The sequence below is a fragment of the Macaca fascicularis genome, chromosome 6, assembly GCF_037993035.2.
Source record: "Macaca fascicularis isolate 582-1 chromosome 6, T2T-MFA8v1.1".
In the NCBI taxonomy this organism is placed as follows: Eukaryota; Metazoa; Chordata; class Mammalia; order Primates; family Cercopithecidae; genus Macaca; species Macaca fascicularis.
Window position 1 is genome coordinate 163,434,053 of NC_088380.1, and position 20,623 is coordinate 163,454,675.

The 20,623-nt window shown below is 38.5% G+C and overlaps 1 protein-coding gene across 3 annotated transcripts in view; it reads left to right on the forward strand.

The window, feature by feature from the left end:
* Positions 1-20,623, forward strand: part of SGCD (sarcoglycan delta) — a 625,408-nt gene that overhangs the window by 503,925 nt on the left and 100,860 nt on the right. The window lies entirely within an intron of this gene.

The following is a 20,623-nucleotide window of genomic DNA, read 5'->3' on the forward strand; positions in this document are numbered from 1 at the left end:
TAAAGGTACTCAGGATATGGGGTAGAGGAAGATAAATGAAAAAACAATCAATCACCTTCTTAGACATTAAGAGGATAACAGGCTAGGGATGGCACCTATGCCTCTCCATAATAGCAGTTAGGCCCCTACTAGGAACAAGCCCCCTCCCCAGCACCATAGGAATGATGCATGAAGTTCTTAGAGACTGGCTATGATTTTAGGACTTTGGCAGTGTTTCTTCACTTTTTTCTTGTCATGGGTGCCTTTGTCAAGCTGTTGAAGACTACAAATCCCTTCTCAAAATTATATTTTTAACTGCATTGAACAAAATGTCCAGGATTACCAAAGAAAGCTAATTAGACACAATTGCCAACACATAAAAAACAATGTTGTGATAAAATAATATATGTTTCTCTTTGATAACTACCATCATTTCAAAGGAGCAGAGAGCATAAACAAGATTTTGAGATGTATGCAACAACTTAACTAGGATAGGAAATAATCTGTGAGTTCTGTTGGTGACAGAGTCCCAGAGTAATAATTATTATAGATTATTTTCTATATTCTCATCAGAGGAAATGCTAGATTCCAGTTAGAGGTTAACGAAGAGAATGATGTAAAATCTGCTCCTTCAATGATCACAAACCCACTGAATTCTATCTGTAAATCTCTGGGGTCCATTGTCCCAGGTGAGGCTCCCTGTCCTAATGTAAGTGCTTAATTAGTGAACACCTATTACGTGCAATTACTATGATAAGCTGGGGATTCAGCTAGAATATAACAAGAATAGTACATGATTATAAACCCTGACATGTGTCTATATTGTTTCATGCTTAATATCATGGACCAGATGAAAGGAACTCCTGTATCATGTGCAGCCTATCATTAAATTCTGAGGATGGGGTTAGTCTGGAGTTGGAAGCGGGGGTATGTTACAACACACTAGGACCAAACAGTGATTCTCAACAGGGGTGTGTTGATGGGAGTGGGTGGAGATTTTGACCCTGAGAGCAATACTTGGCAATGTCGAGAGACATCTTTAGCACAATTTGGTGGGGATGGAGGTGGGGGGTTGCTACTGACATGGATAGAGGACGAGGATGCTACCCAGCATTCTACAGTGCACAGGACAGCCCCCTACAACAAAGAATGATTTGGCCCTAAGTGTCAGTAGGGCTGACGTTGAGAAGCCATGGGCTACAGGAAAAGTATACAGAGCGCTGACTGCAGTGCCACTGTAAATAACCTGTGCGTCCCTGTTTCGGTGCCCTGCATGCCCTTGGAAATTTGTGTGTCCTCCTTTCTCATTCTTTGAGGTTGCAGATTGCATTATTTCCTCCTCTGTAGGGCCCGGTGTCAGGCCATGCACACAACAAGTGAGCAATTAATGTTAACCATGGGTAAGTATGGCCCAGCTATCTCTCTAGCCTGAGCCTTGGTCACAAAGTATTGACAGAAGCAAAAAACTCGAGATGAGAGCTCTCCAGCAGAAAGCTCTTTGGAGTGGGGAAGGCAGAAGTGATGTGCATAGTGGTTTGAATCTCTGCCTCCTGTTCAAAGCGGTGTGAGCACAATGACCTATTTTTGTCTGTGCAGCAAGGAATATAGAAGCCTTGGTAAGACAAGTCCACTTCTACTTGGTACAGCATAACTTTTGCCTTTCATATAGGATGGTTATTCAGTTTCCTTATTTATATAATCTTAGAGTTGAAGTAGACCTCAAAATGGATTTATGACGATGCTGAAATTTGTTAAGCAACCAATATGTAGGTAGATTTGTTTTATACTCTTTACATTCACCCATTACTTAGGGCTTACTTTTTATAATCCACTCCCCGCTCCCTTCTTTTCTATTGAGAACCAGAGTTATTTCTCCAGCTAAAAAAGCAGCTCTTCTTGGGGTAAAGGATAAGATGGGCCTGTCATCCCAGGCATGTAAAATGGCAAATGCTAAGCCATGTGTTAAGTTTGAGAAGCACACCTTGTAGACCACTACAGTAACAGAGGTGTGATCTCATAGTTCGACTTCTTTCTTTAAAATTCTGAATTGTGCAGAAGTTAGTGACATTTCCTTCTCTTCCTTTAAAGCTGCTTTGGACCAATCCTGAAATGATTTTTCGAGTTATGATCAATTGCCCTGTGGGAGCATGATTTTAGTGGGGTCCATGGATCTCTAAAAGTTCTTTGCTCTAATGAATTAGGAGGAACGTCAGCTTCATCCATTTAGTGCGCTTCTCTGTGAGCTGTTTCCATTTGTCATGAAAATGTGGAAGGGGTTTTTGCATTGCCTGAGTTAGAAGGTTCAGAAAAATGAGCCTGGACTTATTGATTTGTTAGTGTCCAATGTCCCTAAAATTGGGCCTCGAGGTAAGGTTTTTTGACAACTATAAAAACATACAGAGCACTTAACAGACCTAGATAGACATCTTACCTTTAATCTCAAATTAATCATACTTACTAGCTTACTCTTCTGATTTTAACGGAATTTTCTTATAAAATGGGCAGTTTCTAAAGATTAAAAGGGAGTCTTTATATGATCCAGAGGACTTCCTGAGTGGTGCCATTTATCACTAACATTTGTATTTTGCTGTACAGGTTGACAAGCTCACTCACCTCTCATTTAGTCTTCATGATAAACCCGAGCCTTAGGTTGGTGGTAGATGATGCCCACTTTATAGGTACAGGAACTATTCTTAGAACAGTTAAAAGGCTCTACATTCATACAGTAAGTTTGGTGGGAAATCCAAAATAAGAGCCTGGATATTAGAACATATAATATTAACAACAACTATGCTATGATGTGTAATTTAAAAAAAAAAACTAAACAATTAGTTTGAAGACCCAGATTCTGATGTTAATACTACTATAAATTAAGACTATATCACTGCTTGGTAAGGTTTAGAATCAAAATTTGTGATAAGGAAAGACTATCCCATCACCTGCAAAGATGAAGTGTGTGTTAGGCCATTCTTGAATTACTATAAAGAAATACCTGAGACTGGGTAATTTATAAAGGAAAAAGGTTTAATTGGCTCACACTTCTGTAGGATGTACAAGAAGCATGATGCTGGCATCTGCTCAGCTTTGGGGAAACCTCAGGAAACTTACAATCATGGTGGAAGGCAAATGGGGAGCAAGCACATCCCATGGCAAAAACAAGAGCAAGAGGAGACTGGGGAGGTGCCACATTCTTTTAAATGACCAGATCTCACAGGAGCTCACTGTCACGAAGACAGACATAAATACTAAAGCATTTATGAGAAATTCAACTCCATGATCCAGGCACCTTTCACCAGACCCCACCTCCAACATTGAGTATTGCAATTCAACATGAGATGTGGGTGAGGACACGGATCCAAACCATAGCAAACTGGCAAGAGCCAACTTGGTTCGGTTATCAAAATATACAGTCTGAAATACCTTGAGAATTTAAGATGTAAAGGAAATGCCTTTGTTCGAATTCAGTAGCCCATTGATAACTTCTCATTTAGAGAATGTTTCTTAATGTACAGGAGTCCAAATATTTCTCTTCCCTTACCAATCATACTTAGTTTACAATGAGAACATGGGCGGGGATTTGTTTTTAAAGTAAGTCATAGTAAAGAAGTCACTGGGATCTGCCACCTTGACATCTTTGACAACTAAAACTGATTTACATTTCAGCAGAAAGCATCATCATGCCAGTTTTTGTTTTCTACTTCTACCATTCTAATCACCACACCTCAGAAAAGAAATAACTAAAATATTTTACAGTTGTCTACTCAATAAAGGGGCTGCATGCAGGCACTACATTTGATTTAGTAGGGAGGAAGTGGGAGGGGATGGGTGTCTTTGTGACTGAACCACAGGATACCTTCCTGACCTCGACCAGATTTTTTTAATATCAGGTCTTAGTGCTTCCACTTAACCAAAGTTGGGATCATAGCAAGTCAGTAACCTCACTGCACCTTATAAGTACAAGGAAGATATCAACACTGCATTCCTAGATAGTCACTGTGGAAATTAAATAAGACAACCCATGTAAAGTTTATACTCAGATATATTAAATTCTCAATAAGTGTAACTATGTTTATCATTTAAAAAATTAACTCTCAAAACTTCAGTTTCCTCATCTGCAAAAGGAAATGATGAGAGTATCTAAATGTTATGTTGTTACAATGATTAAATAAAATAGTATAGGTGAAGTGATTGGCATTGGAGTAAGTCATTGTTCTTGTTAGAATCTTGAATGTTACCATTCAAGGCAACACTTAAATGTATACTTAAAACACTCATGCAAAAACAATGTTAAAGAATTTCTTACTACCCAATGACATGTCAACATGCACAGACTTGAGCAATAAAAGCCCAAGTAATACTGGTCAAAAAGAATTCTAACAGAGAAACCCAGGAATGATGCCCTCTGCCTAGTCAGTCACATAATGGTAAAAAAAATGGGCCAAACATGAGATCATAGGGGAGCCAAGGGTTGCTGATAGTACTGGGGGCATAATAAGGAGATAATAAATGGGAAGAAATCAGTAGGACCACAGAATAATGAGTTCATGCTTTGGAAGAATATTTTTAGAAGGTTATTTTGCCTCCTGTAGAGGGCAATGGATAAAATCCCCCCAGGAAAATGAGCAATGTCAAAATCATGAAGTACTTCTCCGCAATTAAGACATGTTATCAGATGTAAACAAGTTGATTGGCCCATGTAGGCAAGCCATCACCTTTTTATTTGTTTTCAATTCCAAGGGATGATAAGGTAAAACAGCTAACAGGATACAAAGATGCAATAATCCAGGCCAGAGATCTTTTACACAAAGGGCCAGATAGTAGATATTTTAGGTTTATGGACCACAGGGTCTCTGTTACAGCTACTCAACTTTTCCATTGCAATGGGAAAGCAGCCATAAACAATATGTAATCAAATGAATATAGCTGTGTTCTAACAAAACTTTACTTTACTTACAAAAACAGGTAGTGAGAAAAATTTGGCCCATGGGTTCTAGTTTGCCAATCCCTGGTCTAGGCTCTGGTTTTCAGACCTTTTCTTTTTTCTTTTTTTTTTTTTTTTTTTTACGTGGAATTTCACTCTTGTTGCCCAGGCTGGAGTGCAATGGCACGATCTTGGCTCACTGCAACTTCTGCCTCCCAGGTTCAAGTGATTCTCCTGCCTCAGCCTCCTGAGTAGCTGGGATTATAGGCACGTGTCACCATGCCCGGCTAATTTTCTGTATTTTTAGTAGAGACAGAGTTTCACCATGTTGGCTAGGCTGGTCTCAAACTCCTGACCTCAGGTGATTTACCCACCTCAGCCTCCCAAAGTGCTGGGATTACAGGTCTGAGACACCACGCCCAGCCCTAAGACCTTTTCATCATTTAGTCTGTGAAGTCTGATACCAAAGACTGGAAATCTAAACTGTGAGAGGTGTAAAAGCATGGGCTTATTCAACATTAAATCTTCAGCATCCCTTGTAGTGCCTGACACACAACAGGTACTCAATACAACTTTGGATGGATGGATGAATGAATGGACAGACGGACAAATGGATAGATGGACAGACAGGCAAACTGACACTAGCTTATGATTCCCTGTTTCTAAACAAGAACATCATCACAGTCAACAATAAATTAGCATTTATTGGATTCTTACTGTGTGCCATGCACTATTCCAGGTGCTTTGCCTGTAATATCTCATTGATGTTTTACAATAACCTATGAGGTAGATACTATCATAGACCATTGGATTTTAGTAGTAACAATTTGTTGTCCTCAAGTTGTTAGTTGCTTAATCTTAAATGAGTTATTAAAGCTCATCTTCCCTGGTTCCTTCATATATTAATAGATATTTATGAGAATTTAAAGTACATATGAAAATCCCTATAAACTCTAAAGTGACATTCAAAGATTAAATAATTGTTGTTTCAGCCCTGCTCTGGTTGAGCATGGACCTGTGAGACAGTGCTGGATAGTAAGATTTTTACATTAGGTGTTTATAGGCCCAGTTGGCTCTGGACAAATTGGGAAACCTTAGGGCAAATTGTGGGACCTAAATATTACTACTATTGTTCACCATTATATCCTTAGAACCTAGGTGAGTGACTAACTCACAGCAGAAATTACATACATATTTCTTTATGGATAAACAAAAGGAGGGCTAAATAACAAACAGAGAAACAAATAAATGAGAAAATTTACCTGCCCCAGCCAAGGAAGGGCAATATGGTTATAGATATTCTGAGTCTTAATAGGTCCTCCCAGAAACTGAGGTATAGATCACTATATAAAATAATGGAACATGTCTAATCTACTTACTGCTGCCTCAAAAGCTGAGTCACTTTCATAATGGGTCAGAAAGACATTTTTCAGGACAAGTTGGTAATTCATCTTTATTTCCTTGTATACACAGTACATTCCATTTAAAAAGAGATGCTAATGCATTTACGTTAAAGTATATAGATTTACAGCCTGAGATGAAATATATTCATAGATAGTATACCTTAATCCTGTTTAGGGAAAGTGAAGAATCAACTGGCATCAGATTAGTATTGATGAACTGTCACTCAGATTGGCAAAGCAGCACAAGATACACTTCGCAAATACCCAAATCAAGCTAAAAAGCTCTGCAGATACAGGTTTTGACCCTTGCTTTTTTTCTTTTTTCTTTTTTTTTTTTTTTTTAGATAATTGGTTCAACATCTAAGAACATACTCTTTGGCACTGACTACTTCAGTCTTCATAGACACTGTTTTTATTTATGTGATGTTTGTAGGGTTAGAGGAACAAACTATTAAAGACTCACAAAATGTGCTTGCCCCTGGATTGGTAAGCAAACGGGGGGAGATACTAGATGCCCTCGAAGGTGTCATACCAATTCAGACTGGAAGAACACCTTTTAGCATACCTGTTTTTACAACTCTTGTCTGGTAGTGAAAATTGACTAGCTTCTGCTATCCTGTGGATTTCCATTTCCTATTAAGCAGGCATTTAAAATTGAGTCATACAGGAGTGATGGTCACTCTTCAAAATGGACTTCTTTGTGAGCTCTAAGGAACAGTTCTTCCTGCTTTAGTGATGTAAACTGTTAGGGACAGACAGTCAAGACAGAAGCCTCTACCCTGTGAGAAAAATAATGAATTATTTAGGAGATGTCTAATTGCAAGTGACACAAAGCAAAATTATTCTGGTTTTTTAAAAATTTCTTTAAAAATGGGAATTTGCAGACTTATCAATCACTGAGAAGTCTAGATATAACCGTCCCTGGTGCTTTTAACATCTTTCTCTCTTTTACAGGTTTTCTTTAGGCAGTTCTTCAGCAGAAACTATCTCAGAAAGAGAGACAGAAACACCTTCATTCAGGCAGCCATAGCAATCTTTGAAAGTAACTGATTAGCCCTGCTTGGGTGACATGCCCCTAGACCAAACACTCTTTCCAAGGAATCAGATATTCTGATTGGGAAGCCTGGATCGCATTCCCTTCTGTATCCTGGGGATTGGGGAGGGCCAAGTGAGCACCAGCCCCAGTAGATTTCTGCAAAGCAAATAAATGTTCTAGTGTCCAAAGGAAAGCTAAAGGATGTTGGATAGGCAAAGGCATTGTAACTATCCCACCTTCCTCCTTTGTCTCAGATAGGATACCTTATTTTGAAGACCTTTCTTTGGACTTTGTTTCTTGCTAAGTCTGGAAGGCTTGCATTGGTCAGTGAGATGGTTAAATGAAGCTTCATTTTTTATTGCCCTGTCTTTTCTTCATAGCTATATTTTCTAACCCTGGTTATAAGCTAGAGTTTGATGCCTCTTATGAAGCATTAGAGGGAAAGGGAAATGGGAACTCAAGAATATTACACTTGCCATGGTTTGGGTTTATGTAACAAAGCGAGTGACCTGGAAAGTCTCTACCAGGTTTCAGAGGCCTTCATTCACTGAAGAACTGCCTTCTGAGTGGCATTTCCCCTTCAAAGAGGCCAAGCTCAGTTAATGCTACTATGGCACGTGTACCTTTAGATCCCATAGAGTGTCAAACATGGGTGTCTGGAGATGGGGGAAGCATAAAATACGATCATGGAGACATGCAAAATGTTCATTTTTATAAGAAACAGAATCCACCCCAGCTAGGTCATGGGAAAAGTGAGAGTATGCATTGCAAGGTTGTGAGAAGACAGTGCAGGAGCAATTTACATACGTTCAGTTAAGCATTATGAGATCTTCAGCTTCTAGAATCAAGGTATTCCCTCTGCCTCTCAGGGGCCACGTGACTTCTTTTTTCTCTGCTTTGCTTTCTCACATTTTCTCACAGAGATTGTACCTCTTGCACATCTTTCCACATGGCTGCCACGCCACAGAGAGGGCCTGGAAATCTCTGCTGAGGTGTGGGCCAAGGGTACTACCTTCTAGGGGCATGACACAGCCATCCTCTCTGAGAGATGGTCACCTCCCTAGTGATGACTCTGGTCTTCCAAGGAGTCCAGATCTCTAAATTTTTCTAAGTGTTCTAATTCTTCTAAATCTGCCTTCTCTTGAGCCTCCTTCCAAGTCACTCTTCTCTCCCCTCTTCCCCACAAGACAACCGGCCTACTCTCCACTAAGGTTAGGTGTTTACAGATGGCAAGAATAGCTATTGCTTTAAGGCAGTTTCTGCTTTTGACCCAATGAATGCCTTCTGTCGTAAAATTCAAATGCATCACTGGGGTCTGTTGGGGTGGGGTGGGAGGGAGAGCACCAGGAAGAATAGCTAATGGATGCTGAGCTTAATTCCTGGGTAATAAGTTGATCTGTGCAGCAAACCACCATGGCATGTGCTTGCCCATGTAACAAACCTGCACATCCTTGCACATCCTGCACATGTATCCTAGAATTTAAAATAAAAGTTGAAGAAAAAACAGGAAAACAACAACAAAAACCTCAGATGCATTTTGCTGAGTCAGAGAAGCCAGACCCAAAACTCTTATCTACTGAATGATTCCATTTATATGATATGGTAGAAAAGACAAAACCATAGGAGAATGGTGGAAGCCAGGATTTGGGGCTCAGGGGATGGGTGGAATACAAAAGGGGTAGCGCAAGGGAATTTTTGGAGTGATAAAATTGGGCTGTATTTGCTTATTGTGGTAGATACATGACTCATTTTCCTTTATGGAAACAACTAAACAAACATCAAGGATATGCAAAGGGCCTTCCTACATGCTTGAAATGGAGAGGAGTGGAAAATACAGAAACACAAATTGATGTTTTAAAAAATTTATTAAGCTGCAGACAAAGCTAAAGAGATGGGTTATGTCTGATTGTCATGTTAAATAGTAGGACTTCCTGACTGGGTGCAGTGACTCATGTTTGTAATCCCAGTGTTTGAGCAGCTGAGGTGGGAGGATTGCTTGAGCCCAGAAGTTCAAGACCAGCCTGGGCAACATGGTGAAACCCTCTGTCTACAAAAAAAAAAAAAAATTTAATTAACCAGGAATTATGACATGTCCCTATAGTCAAGCTACTCAAGAGGCTGAGGTGGGACGATTGCTTGAGTTTAGGAATTTGCGGCTGCAGTCAGCTGTGATCACATCACTGCACTCAGCCTGGATGACAGACCAAGACTTTGGCTCTAATTTTTTTTTTAATGCAGCTTTCTGTTGCAGGACACAGGGACTCGTCAAAGGTTGTAAACCCAGCCAAAGACCTGTCACAGTGGGCTTTGGGCACTAAACTGAGTGATTACAGGACAAAATAAAGAAGCTAGTGGAATGCTATTTCGCTGAGACCATTTAACTATAGGTTTAATTGTTTACTTACTTACTTACTGGAAAAGAAGTTATCCAGTATTGCAGTGGTATAGCTGATACTGACAGCTCATACCTCTCCCCTACAGAAGCTTCTTTTTCATTCTTCAGTTTTTCTGGCTTAAGTAAAACAGAATTCAAAATATCTAAGCTCCTGCTGCTTGTCTAGAAAAGTACAAAGACTCCCATAACAGGGTCCTTGACTTTAAGTAGCTTATTTTGTGGAGAAGGCAAGACATAGTCAATGAAGACAATAAAATAAATGCTCATCCAAGACTTAAGTTAGGTATTATGGAAGCACAACAGAGGCAGCAATTGGTGATAACTGAGGGGAGACCAGGGAAGGCTTCATGATGGAAGTGGCATTTGACTTGGGCCTTATAGGATTTGATGCACTGTGGGGAACAAAAGGAAAGGAACAGTACTTTCTGGCTGAGAACACTGTAAGCAAAGGCAAGGACATGGGAAAACCCAGCCCCACCCAGCAGTCAGTGAAAGGATGCCTCAGTACATGAGAGCAAAGTGTCCAGCTAAATAATCACTAAAAAATGATTGTCAACTTTTGGTCATCTGGCTTACTACCGCTGAAAAGCTTTAAGTGAAGAACATGGCCATATGGAAATGTCAGTTTACTTCTCTTTCCTTCATCATGGATAGAATGGTATTAAACCTTAGGCAGGTTGAGCAACAAAATTCTCTTAAGGTGTCTCAAACAAATAATAAATAGGGACTTATTTTTCTGCCATAAAAGTAAGGTGATATGGTTTGGCTGTGTCCCCAGCCAAATCTCATCTTGAATTGTAGTTCCCATAATCACCACATGTTGTGGGAGAGACCCAGTGGGAGGTAATTGAATCACGAGGGCATTTAACTCCTTGCTATTCTCGTGATAGTGGGTTATCATGACATCTGATGGTTTTTTAAGGGGCTATTCCCCATTTTGCTCAAGACTTCTCTCTCCTGCCACCATGTGAAGAAGGACATATTTGCTCACCCCTGCACCATGATTGTAAGTTTCCAGAGGCCTTCCCCCAGCCATGCTGAACCATGAGTCAATTAAACCTCTTTCCTTTAGAAATTACCCAATCTTCAGTATGTCTTTATTAGCAGCATGAGAACAAACTAATACATAAGCCAGTGGTAGACAGTTGCTGGCAGCTTAGTGGTATCTGGGTGAACATATCTGAACTCCTCTTGGTCTTTTTCTCATGGTCAGAAGATAAGATGGCTCACGCAGCTCCAGATATCATGCTAATATTCAGGTAAAAACACTGAAACTAGCCACATCTATACCCTCCTATGGACAGTAAAACTTTCTCAGTGCTCCTCCCCAGTAGAGAGCTACCTACATCTCTTTGAACAAAGTTGTGTCATATGTCCACCCCTAGCTTCATGGGAGTCTGGGAATGTAATTATTTAGCTGGGAATTTTGCTCCCGTGAATAATACTGGGATTTTCTTGGCCAGGGGAAAGGGGGAAATGGTTGGTGACAAGTAAATGACATGCTGGCCATACTGGGGATGAAGTCAGTGGACAAGGTAAAAAATTACATAATCAAAATTATCTATAAGTCACCTATAAAGCATGCTCATTTTAAAGCTTTCATAACAGGATTGTATTCAGAAATTAAATCATTTAAGTGTTTTAATGCTTTGAAACCTTCAATACTTTATTAAGATTTCAACTTGCTGGTTCTTACTTTTCAGGTCATCATCATCTTCATCTCTCATAAATGATTTTGTAAGTTTCTCCAATTATTTTTTAGACAGTGTTTCTCTGTGGTCCTCAATTAACGTTTCAATTTCCTTCTCCATAGGAAGGCATCACCACCCACTTGCTTGGTCACAGGAACAGCATGTTCTACTTTTTCAAAGACCAGCAAATTCTTAAAATTATACACATGTGTGTGGTTTTTTTTTTTTTTTTTAGGTCTCACTGGCATCCATTGGCAATCATCACATCACAAACCATGTGAGTCTTGATTGCTCTCACACTGTGAGAGACACTTGAGAACTGAAATCTCCACTGAGGACACAGCGTATCATGGCTCCCATCTCACCCTCACTCCCAGGTGGAAGGGCAGGCAGAATCAATGTTCTTTTTAACTTGATCACATGGTTCATATTTATTCTCTTCCTCTCCCTCTACACTGTTGGCCTGATTCTGGCCACCTGTCCCACTGAGGTCTGGAGGGTAGATATGGATGGAGAGCAACATTTACCTCATTCTTAGGACATACAGTGCATCATCTTGGAGAACCAAGAGGTCTCCCTTGAGCACAGCTCTCTGACGGTGATGTCAAGCAGTCTTCTCAGCTTGTCACTGATGCTTTGTTTGCCTCTACTATCCTTACCTGGAGGTTGCCTTGTTCCAGAATGTTCCATCAGTGTTAAACACAACCAATGAGTTGAAATTGTTTGTTATACTGTGCAGTTTTATTTACTATCAAAAATGATGTACTCATAAGAAACTGAAATGAAATTGCTTGCTGCTTGGATGGTTCCTTTTATTTTTTTTCAAGTTTTGGCTTAATGATACACTGAGCATGAGTTCTGGTCTATTGATTTCCAGAGTAGAGTTTGCTTAATTAAACTACTTGTCTCTTCATATCTTGCCAGGATGTTTTTATACGTGAATCTTAAATTGCCCTGCAGTTTCACATCCTACACAATGTTTAAAATGTGTACTTTGATGGTATGGCTAGTTCAGTTAAATTGTTAGAGTATTCAAAAGCGAACATCTTATTTTATCCTTCTCCATTGTTAATATTCAAATTATTGAATGATACTCTTTTATCTTTCTGGCTTTACTGTCTATTCTTGTCTTCATCACTATCTTTTATCATAATAAAATATCTACCATATACTTTGATATGCCAGACATATATAGCATTTTATGATGTATTGAGTTTTTATATATATGTAATATATCTCATATATACATGTGTGTATATGTGTGTATATGTATGTGTGTGTATATACACACATATATAGTCACTAATCCTCACAATAGCTTTATGAGAGAAGTACTACTCTTCCATTTCACAAAGGAGGAAACTGAAGCTAGAAGAAGCAAATTAACTTGCCTAGTATCATATTCCTCTTCACAGTCTTCATGGAGAACCCTGAACTTTCACACTGTGTTTTCAGCATTCACATGTGTAAAAATTCCCAACCTAAATGAATCCAAACATTCACATTATGCATGCCTATGTTCAGGCAACTGAACACATACACCTCTATCCAGCCTGTGCCACACAGCAGGCTGGTGCCTATATAAAAATGTGGTTACTAACCACCGCTAGGTCTTCAGTATCTGGCAGCCAATATCCAGTACCCAGCTACCTCATGGTAATTCTCTTGTCAAAAAGTTGTAACTCTTGCTGTATTCATTTCTTCATCTTTTGCCTCTTCTTGTGCCCACAACAGTTTGCCTTCAGCTTTTGATAGAATGTCTCTTGAGATGTAAGTGTCTATGTTGCCAAATCCAATGGACTTTTCTATTCCTTTCCTTAATTTCCAGCACCGTTTAACACAGATAAACTGTTCCCTGCTTCTTGAAATACATACTTCTTTCTCTTGGCTTCTGTGTTATCCCATTCCTGGTCTTCTTTCTACCTCCCTAGCCTTTATTTATTTATTTTTTTCCATTTTCCTTTGATGGCTCATCCTTCCATACCCAAAATTAAAATGTTGGAGTCCCTTAAAATTCTGACGTTGGCTCTCCTTTTACATTACTCTAACCATTCCTTGGATCATAACACCCTTCCCTTGGTGTCCAACTCATCTACATGCCAGTGACTCTCAGTAATAGCACTTCCCCAGCAAAACCTTCCCAGGTCCTCTGCTGCTAGGCTAAGCCCCCTGTTCAGTGTTCCATCAGCTTCTTGTCCTATTTCATAGGATTTGCAACAGTTTCTCAGTTCTTTTTCCAATAGTACTCTTCAGAGGAATTATTTTTCAGGCTTTTTTCTTTTTCTTAATCACACCCCTCCCATGAAATCTTACTATCACAGATATACTAGATATCCATTTATGTACTATGTAAAGTATTTATATAGATGTTTATATGTATATATTGCTATATATCTCTAGATATAGATATACAACTGTGCTTTATACATAAATACAGTAAGATTTCTTTTGCTCCCCAAGAACCAATTTTTGTCCCCTTGAGGATAACATCACCCCCATTGAAAATGTGTGATTTACAATATTCGTTATTTTTAAAAATAGATTTAAATATTTTTGTAATATCCACCTGGATTGTTACAATAAAACTTATTAAGAGCAAAGATTGTCTTCTTACTGAACATTGCCTCAGCACTGTGCCATTCACATAATAGGTGCTCGTTAACTATTTATAGGCAACAAATATTACAACACTCAGAATGGCTGTAGATTTTATGTGCATTTTAAATATTTTTTTCTTAATTTGCAATTCCTAAATAAGAAAGCCCGAGCCTACTTTCCCCCACAAAATTATGTCTGACGTAGGCTCTACATAAATATTTGTTGAATGAATTAATTTTATCTGTACTTTTTGGATAAGAAGAATCTGTCCTGATTCCTAAAAAGAAAATATTTGGTATGTATCCTAGAAACTATTTGTAATGACTGCAGATGTTTTGCATTAGAAGTTTATTAAATGCTACCAGCAGCCTGGGGAGACACAATGGGATTCAATTACCTCAAGTGACTATTTCTACTGAAAGTTACTTTCTAGCATCTGTGCATTGTTCATGACTGGGAAGCTTTTCAGAAGCTGACAGCCACCTACCATGTGCTTAATCCCAACACTTGTGGAAAATCTGCATCCTCGTTATCACTCAGTTCATTTTAAATCTTTGGTTAAACATAGCCCAACTCATTTCCTTAAAAAGAATTTTTCACTTTTAGGAGAAGGTCAAAAATTCATGTTAGGAATTAAGTACAAAAACCTCTGTTTCTAAGGCATTTCCTGTGGTTAGTTGTCCCATAACTCACTCTTCTACAACTAACATATGTGCTGTAGAGAAGACTGGTTTGTAGGAAAATGGGTCTCAGATATTAAAGAGTATTTAAATATCAGATTGCAACCATGTTTACTAGCCTGGACTTATAGACACAAAAACTATATCTCACATATGTTGGAAATCTTTAAACAATGGGAGCTACATGAAGATACCTTTAGCTAAAACTTTGGAGTAACCAGAAAATTATCTTGCACAGAAGACAGTGTTCATTACTCAAGAATTATTAGTTTATTCATAATTTTTCAAAAATATTCCTGGTAAATATCATGGGAGATTAAATTTTCTTTGTCATGGTTCTTGCTCCTTCATAAGAAAAATATAGTTGGATTCAGAGCAGCTTCCTTTATTAAGTAAAGGCAATTTCTATTGTGACTTAAATATCAAATACCAAAATAGCTGAATATTATTTGTGGAGTATAAAGTTTCAATGGGCATGGCTGGTTTTGAGCATTAATTACTTGGCTTTGACTGTCTGTTTCATCTCCTCCTATGGGCCCTGTGATCATCCTTCAGTTTGCTTCTTGTCCAACACATCACCAGATCCCATTGGTTTTCCTCTTAAATATTTCCTCAGCCATCCACTCTTCTGTGTCCTCACTACCAATCATATGATCCCATCTACCACCGTCTCTCGCCTGGCTTCTCCTTATTACCCTTGCCTTCTTTAAGTGTCTTTTCCATGACATAATGTCTCAGTCAGCCTGGGCTGCTATAACAGATACTATAGATGTCCTAAAAAACAGAAATTTATTTTTTTACAGTTCTGGAGTCTGAGATCAGGGTGCCAGCATTGTCAGGTTTGGTGGGGTCCTTCATGTTGGCTTGCGGACATCCGTCATCTTACTGTATCCTCACGTGGCAGAGAAAGAGCACTAGTCTTTTCTTCTTCTTCTGAGGACACTAATCCCATCATGGACACTCTACCCTGATGACCTCATCTAAACCTAATTATTTCCCGAAGGCCCCACCTCCTAATACCATCACATTGAAGGCTAGGGTTTCAACATCTGAATTTTGGGGGGACACAACAAGTAATTCATAACATGCAGCCACAGTGATCTTTGAAAAATGCCAGGTGGATCAAATCAGATCCCCTGCTTAAAGCCTTCACTGTGGTCTCTGAGGCTCTGCACTCCCTGGGCCAAACTGTCTCTCTAGTCTCACCACATAATGTTCATCTCTTGCTAAGAATGGCCCAGCAACACCAGTCTTTTTTTTTTTTTTTTCCAGACGGAGTCTTGTTCTATCTCTCAGGCTAGAGTGCAGTGATGGGGTTTCAGCTCACTGCAACCTCCAACTCCCAGGTTCAAGCAGTTCTCCTGCCTTAGCTTCCTAAGTAGTTGGGATTACAGGCTAATGCCACCACACCTGGCTAATTTTTGTATTTTTAGTAGCAACAAGGTTTCACCATGTTGGCCAGGGTGGTCTCAAACCCCTGACCTCATGATCTGCCCGCCTCAGTCTCCCAAAGTAATGGGATTACAGGCGTGAGCCACTTCGCCTGGCCCAGTCTTCTTTATTAGTGGGAATTTCCCAACTGTGAAGCCTTTCCATAGTCTTTTCTACTGCTACATTCTGCTCTTGACTAGTTAAGTTCTAATTTTTTTTCAAATATCAGCAAAACTTCACTCTTTTAGGAAACTTATCTGCCAAACCAGGTTGTGACTTCAAGTTTTATACTTTCAAAGACACATTTATTTTCTTTATCACTACTATATATTTTCATTTCTGAGATTAATTACTAGGTTTTTTGGCATTTTTTGTTTTGCTTTTTGTTTGTTTTTTTTTTTTTTGAAATGGAGTTTTCACCCTTGTTGCCCAGGCTAGAGTGCAAAAGCACAGTCTTGGCTCACTGCAACCTCCACCTCCTGAGTTCAAGCGATTCTCCTGCCTCAGCCTCCCGAGTAGCTGGGATTACAGGCATGCACCACCACGCCCGGCTAATTTTGTATTTTTGGTAGAGAGGATTTCTCCATGTTGCTCAGGCTGGTTTCGAACTCCTGACCTCAGGTGACCCGCCCACCTCGGCCTTCCAAAATGCTGGGATTACAGGCATGAGCTACCCCGCCCAGCCGATTACTAGTTATTTAAACCAATTATTGTACACTAGTGAAGGACACCATATTATACTGTGACCTTCTTACCTCTTTGCTTCTCCACTAGAGCCTCCTGCTTGATATAGATTTAAGTTAATTGAACTTTGAGTTCACCAACATACTGTGCTCCTTTCCTGGTGCATAGAGTTTATCCAATCAGTTATATCTGGAAAATAATAAAATAACAGGGGTGGAAGGAACCTTAAAGATTATGTAATCTACCCAAATGGAGAAATAATGCTAAAGGGAAAGTTGTCAAAGGCCATGCAATGAATATGCAAAATTAGAACCGAAAATCAGGTTTTTGGTTTCTCAGTATTTGGGTATTTCAAGAAACAAAATTATTTTTCTTCCATTTTCTTATCACCATTCTCTAGATTGACTTCCTTTCTCCATTTTATAATCTAATATGGATATAAAACTATATCCTTATCTTGTCAAGTAAAATATCATTGTTATTAAAGTTATCATTCAGGTTCTATATACCCAAGCAATGTGAAGTAGAAAACTGACATTTTTGCCTCAAACCTTATTCATCAGATATTTTAACTCTGCCTTTTGAAACTGTTGAACATTTTGGCACCGAGGTTTAAACCCAAAGATGATTTTTAGCTCATATTCATTAATGCAAAAGCACTAATCATAATTATACCAATATTAATCATATTCATCAGGAAAAAATTTATCAAAGCAAACTCTGTTAAGCTAGTTTAAATTCTTAATCAATTTTATAAATAGTATACTTAAGTAATTTCTGATTTTTAAAAGAACATTTCTTGAAATTCTTACTTTTGAGATCAGTTCTTCATGTACAAGAAGTGATTCATCATAAATTTTCTGTATCAAATTTCAGTGATGGTATTTGCTGTCCTAGTAATTTTTCTGTCCAGTGTTTCTCCCAAATCCAATTTTCCTGTGTGACATTTTGCAGATCTAAATTTTTCTTTCAGTATTTAGTCCACAGCAATTTTTACATGTATATAGTTTTAGATAATTTGTCATTTTTCATAAAATTTAATTTTCTCAGGTCAATCTGTCAATCTTTGGAGTTTTAAAGAATTACAGCATTTTTAGGGTTTTGATGTTTTAGTTAAGTTTCATTTTTGCTGTCTGCCATTTTATCTATTATGAGGTTTATTTTCTGGTGATTATTTCTACCTATTAAATGCAGTTTAAATCGGATAAAAGTCTGTTACTTTTTTTTTTCCTTAAATGCTGAGAAAATGTTTTGAGATTTCCTTTGATACTACAGTATTATTTTTTCTTCTCATTAGAAAAAAGAGATTGCTAAAGGCAATTATTTGCTTGGGTAAGATTGTAAATCTCATAACATTTTAGATTTGGGGGTTAACAGTTTAACTCTGATGCTTATCCCTCATTTAAGAATTGGGGAAATCCAAAACCAGAGATTTTTATCTGACTTGCCTAAGATCATAGAGATAGGACTAGATTTCAGTTCTCTTGACATCCAGGACACTTTGAGGGAAAAGTATGACAGAACTGAGATCTGTACTTGAGTATCCTTTCTGGAGAGGAGAAGCTGGCTTTTTGTTACTAAGGCAGTGGAGTGCATTTGAGATTTTATTTTATTTTATTTTTTTACAAGTTTACCCCCTACCTGTGCTAGCAGGGAAAAGAGCCATTGAGCTGATCTTTATGGTGATTCAGAACACTTTAGATAGATCCTGTCACATGCTTGATAAGTTCCTGATTGATTGTATGGAATTAAGTTATTGGGCAGAGAACCAGCTAATGGAAACACATTGATGAAATCATTTTTGAGAGACATTAAATGGAACTTAAAATAAAGCTGAAATGACTTTATGGATTTTTCACTCAAACTGTTTATGAACATTTATTGCCATCAAATTATATTGTGTCAAAAGAGGGAATCAATAGGTATGGTTTTAATAGAAACCTTTTTGAAATAATAAAATTGAGAATAATTCATTATCTGAGAAAACGGAGAGAGGATGGGATGGGGAAATTCATCCTGAAGGATGATTGTCTACTCTGGAGCTTCTGTGAAAGTGAAAAATGGTGTGAAAATCAGAAACCTGATAGCACTTGGAAAGAAATGGTCTTTTTGAAGAGTATTAATATCTCATCTCATTATAGATGTGAATTGTTTTGAGAAGAAAGGTGATTGAGGATTTAGCAAGCATTGCATTGCTTGATGGCATAAACATTGATATTTGCTCATATCTCATAAAAAGATGAAGATGTAAAGGAGTGACAATCTGCTGAGGGAGACAGTCTAGAGGAGTGATCAAAGGCATCAGTTTTAGAACGGAAAGATTAGAGTTCAAATCCCACTCCTCACTCAAACACCCCTCCCACTTCCACTTAGTTGTGTGGCCATAGGACAAATTTCCTGACTTCCCTGAGCCTCAAAGATACTAACAGTCTCCACTTCATAGGGTTATTCTGGTGATCATATGAGAAAGTAGAATATCCAGTACAGTTTCTAGTTCATAGTAAATGCTTTAAAAATGTTCTTTTGGAAAGAGTCATAGAAGATCTGGATAAGAAGAAGGACGAATAAGAATCATAAACATTATATAATATTACTGCTGATTGCTTTGTGACAGAGATCTCATTCAGCCTTCCAAGATTCCCAGGAGATAAAGGTACCATCAACACACTTTCTTTTGAGAGAGGGAAACTGAATATCACGGAGGTTGAACTTCATGCCCAAGGTCACTCCACTAATGAGTGGCTTTGAAATCTTTCCCTAAGAAGTCTTATCAATGAGTCTGCCCTCCAGTACGTGGAACATATGGACCCCCATTGGCCAAAATCCAGCAAGAACATAATCACAGTATTTGGTTGGACCGTGGGAGCTGAGGGAGTGGGAGCTGAGGGAGCATGAGCGTCTTGTTCTTCACTTCCTTTCTACATCCAAAACCTGTCAATCATTTGCCACCTCTACCTGTCAGAGCCTATCCCTCTGGATTTTGCTGGCTTGCCATTCAGTGGGCACCAGCTTACCCTGGCACTGAGAAAGCAATAATTTAATACTCCCATAGAAGCATCAGTACCATTTGGAAATGAGTCCAGTAGAAGCCTTCAGAACCTAAAATCAACCTGGCTATATCCCATATATGACCTTGTCTCTGCCCACACAGAGCTTAAGATCTAGTTGACAGAACACCACACCATTTTAAAGCATGTTCTTTGTTGAATATAATGGAGCATTTCTAAACATGATAACAATGTAAGAGGATTATAAAAATTCACACATGGAAGCAAGATATTCTCCCCTCCTTACAGCATCAAAGTACACCAAATGTATAAAAAAGAAACACTTTTACTTCAAAGTACAGGATACTGCCTCAGCTAAGTTTAATTGAAAAACTAATATCTAGTGCAGTTGTCTGTGATAAACTGAGGTTTAAGTGATTTGAAAACACTTTGGGAGCAGACAAATCAGATAATCGCTATCTTTATGGCTGCAAAGGTTCGAATGGTGTTGACAAGTTGTAAAGATAAAAGCTTATAGCACAGTCAAGAGCTAAATGTCTAGATTGGGTTTGGGATCAATGTTAATACTCAAAGTGTAAAAGCTCTGAACTTCAAATGATCTCTCATAGTGTTCTGTTTTGCTTAACTTTTCAAGATGATAACGTAGAACTTTATTTACTGAAAAACTTTTGGTAGTCGTTAGGCGAATACTAACCCACTGCGTAGATGTCATATGTGTTATGTGATTTGTACCATGCATTGCAATAACAGAGCTTTGGTTGCTGTTTTTCAAAACATTTCCAGTTGAGTGACTATTA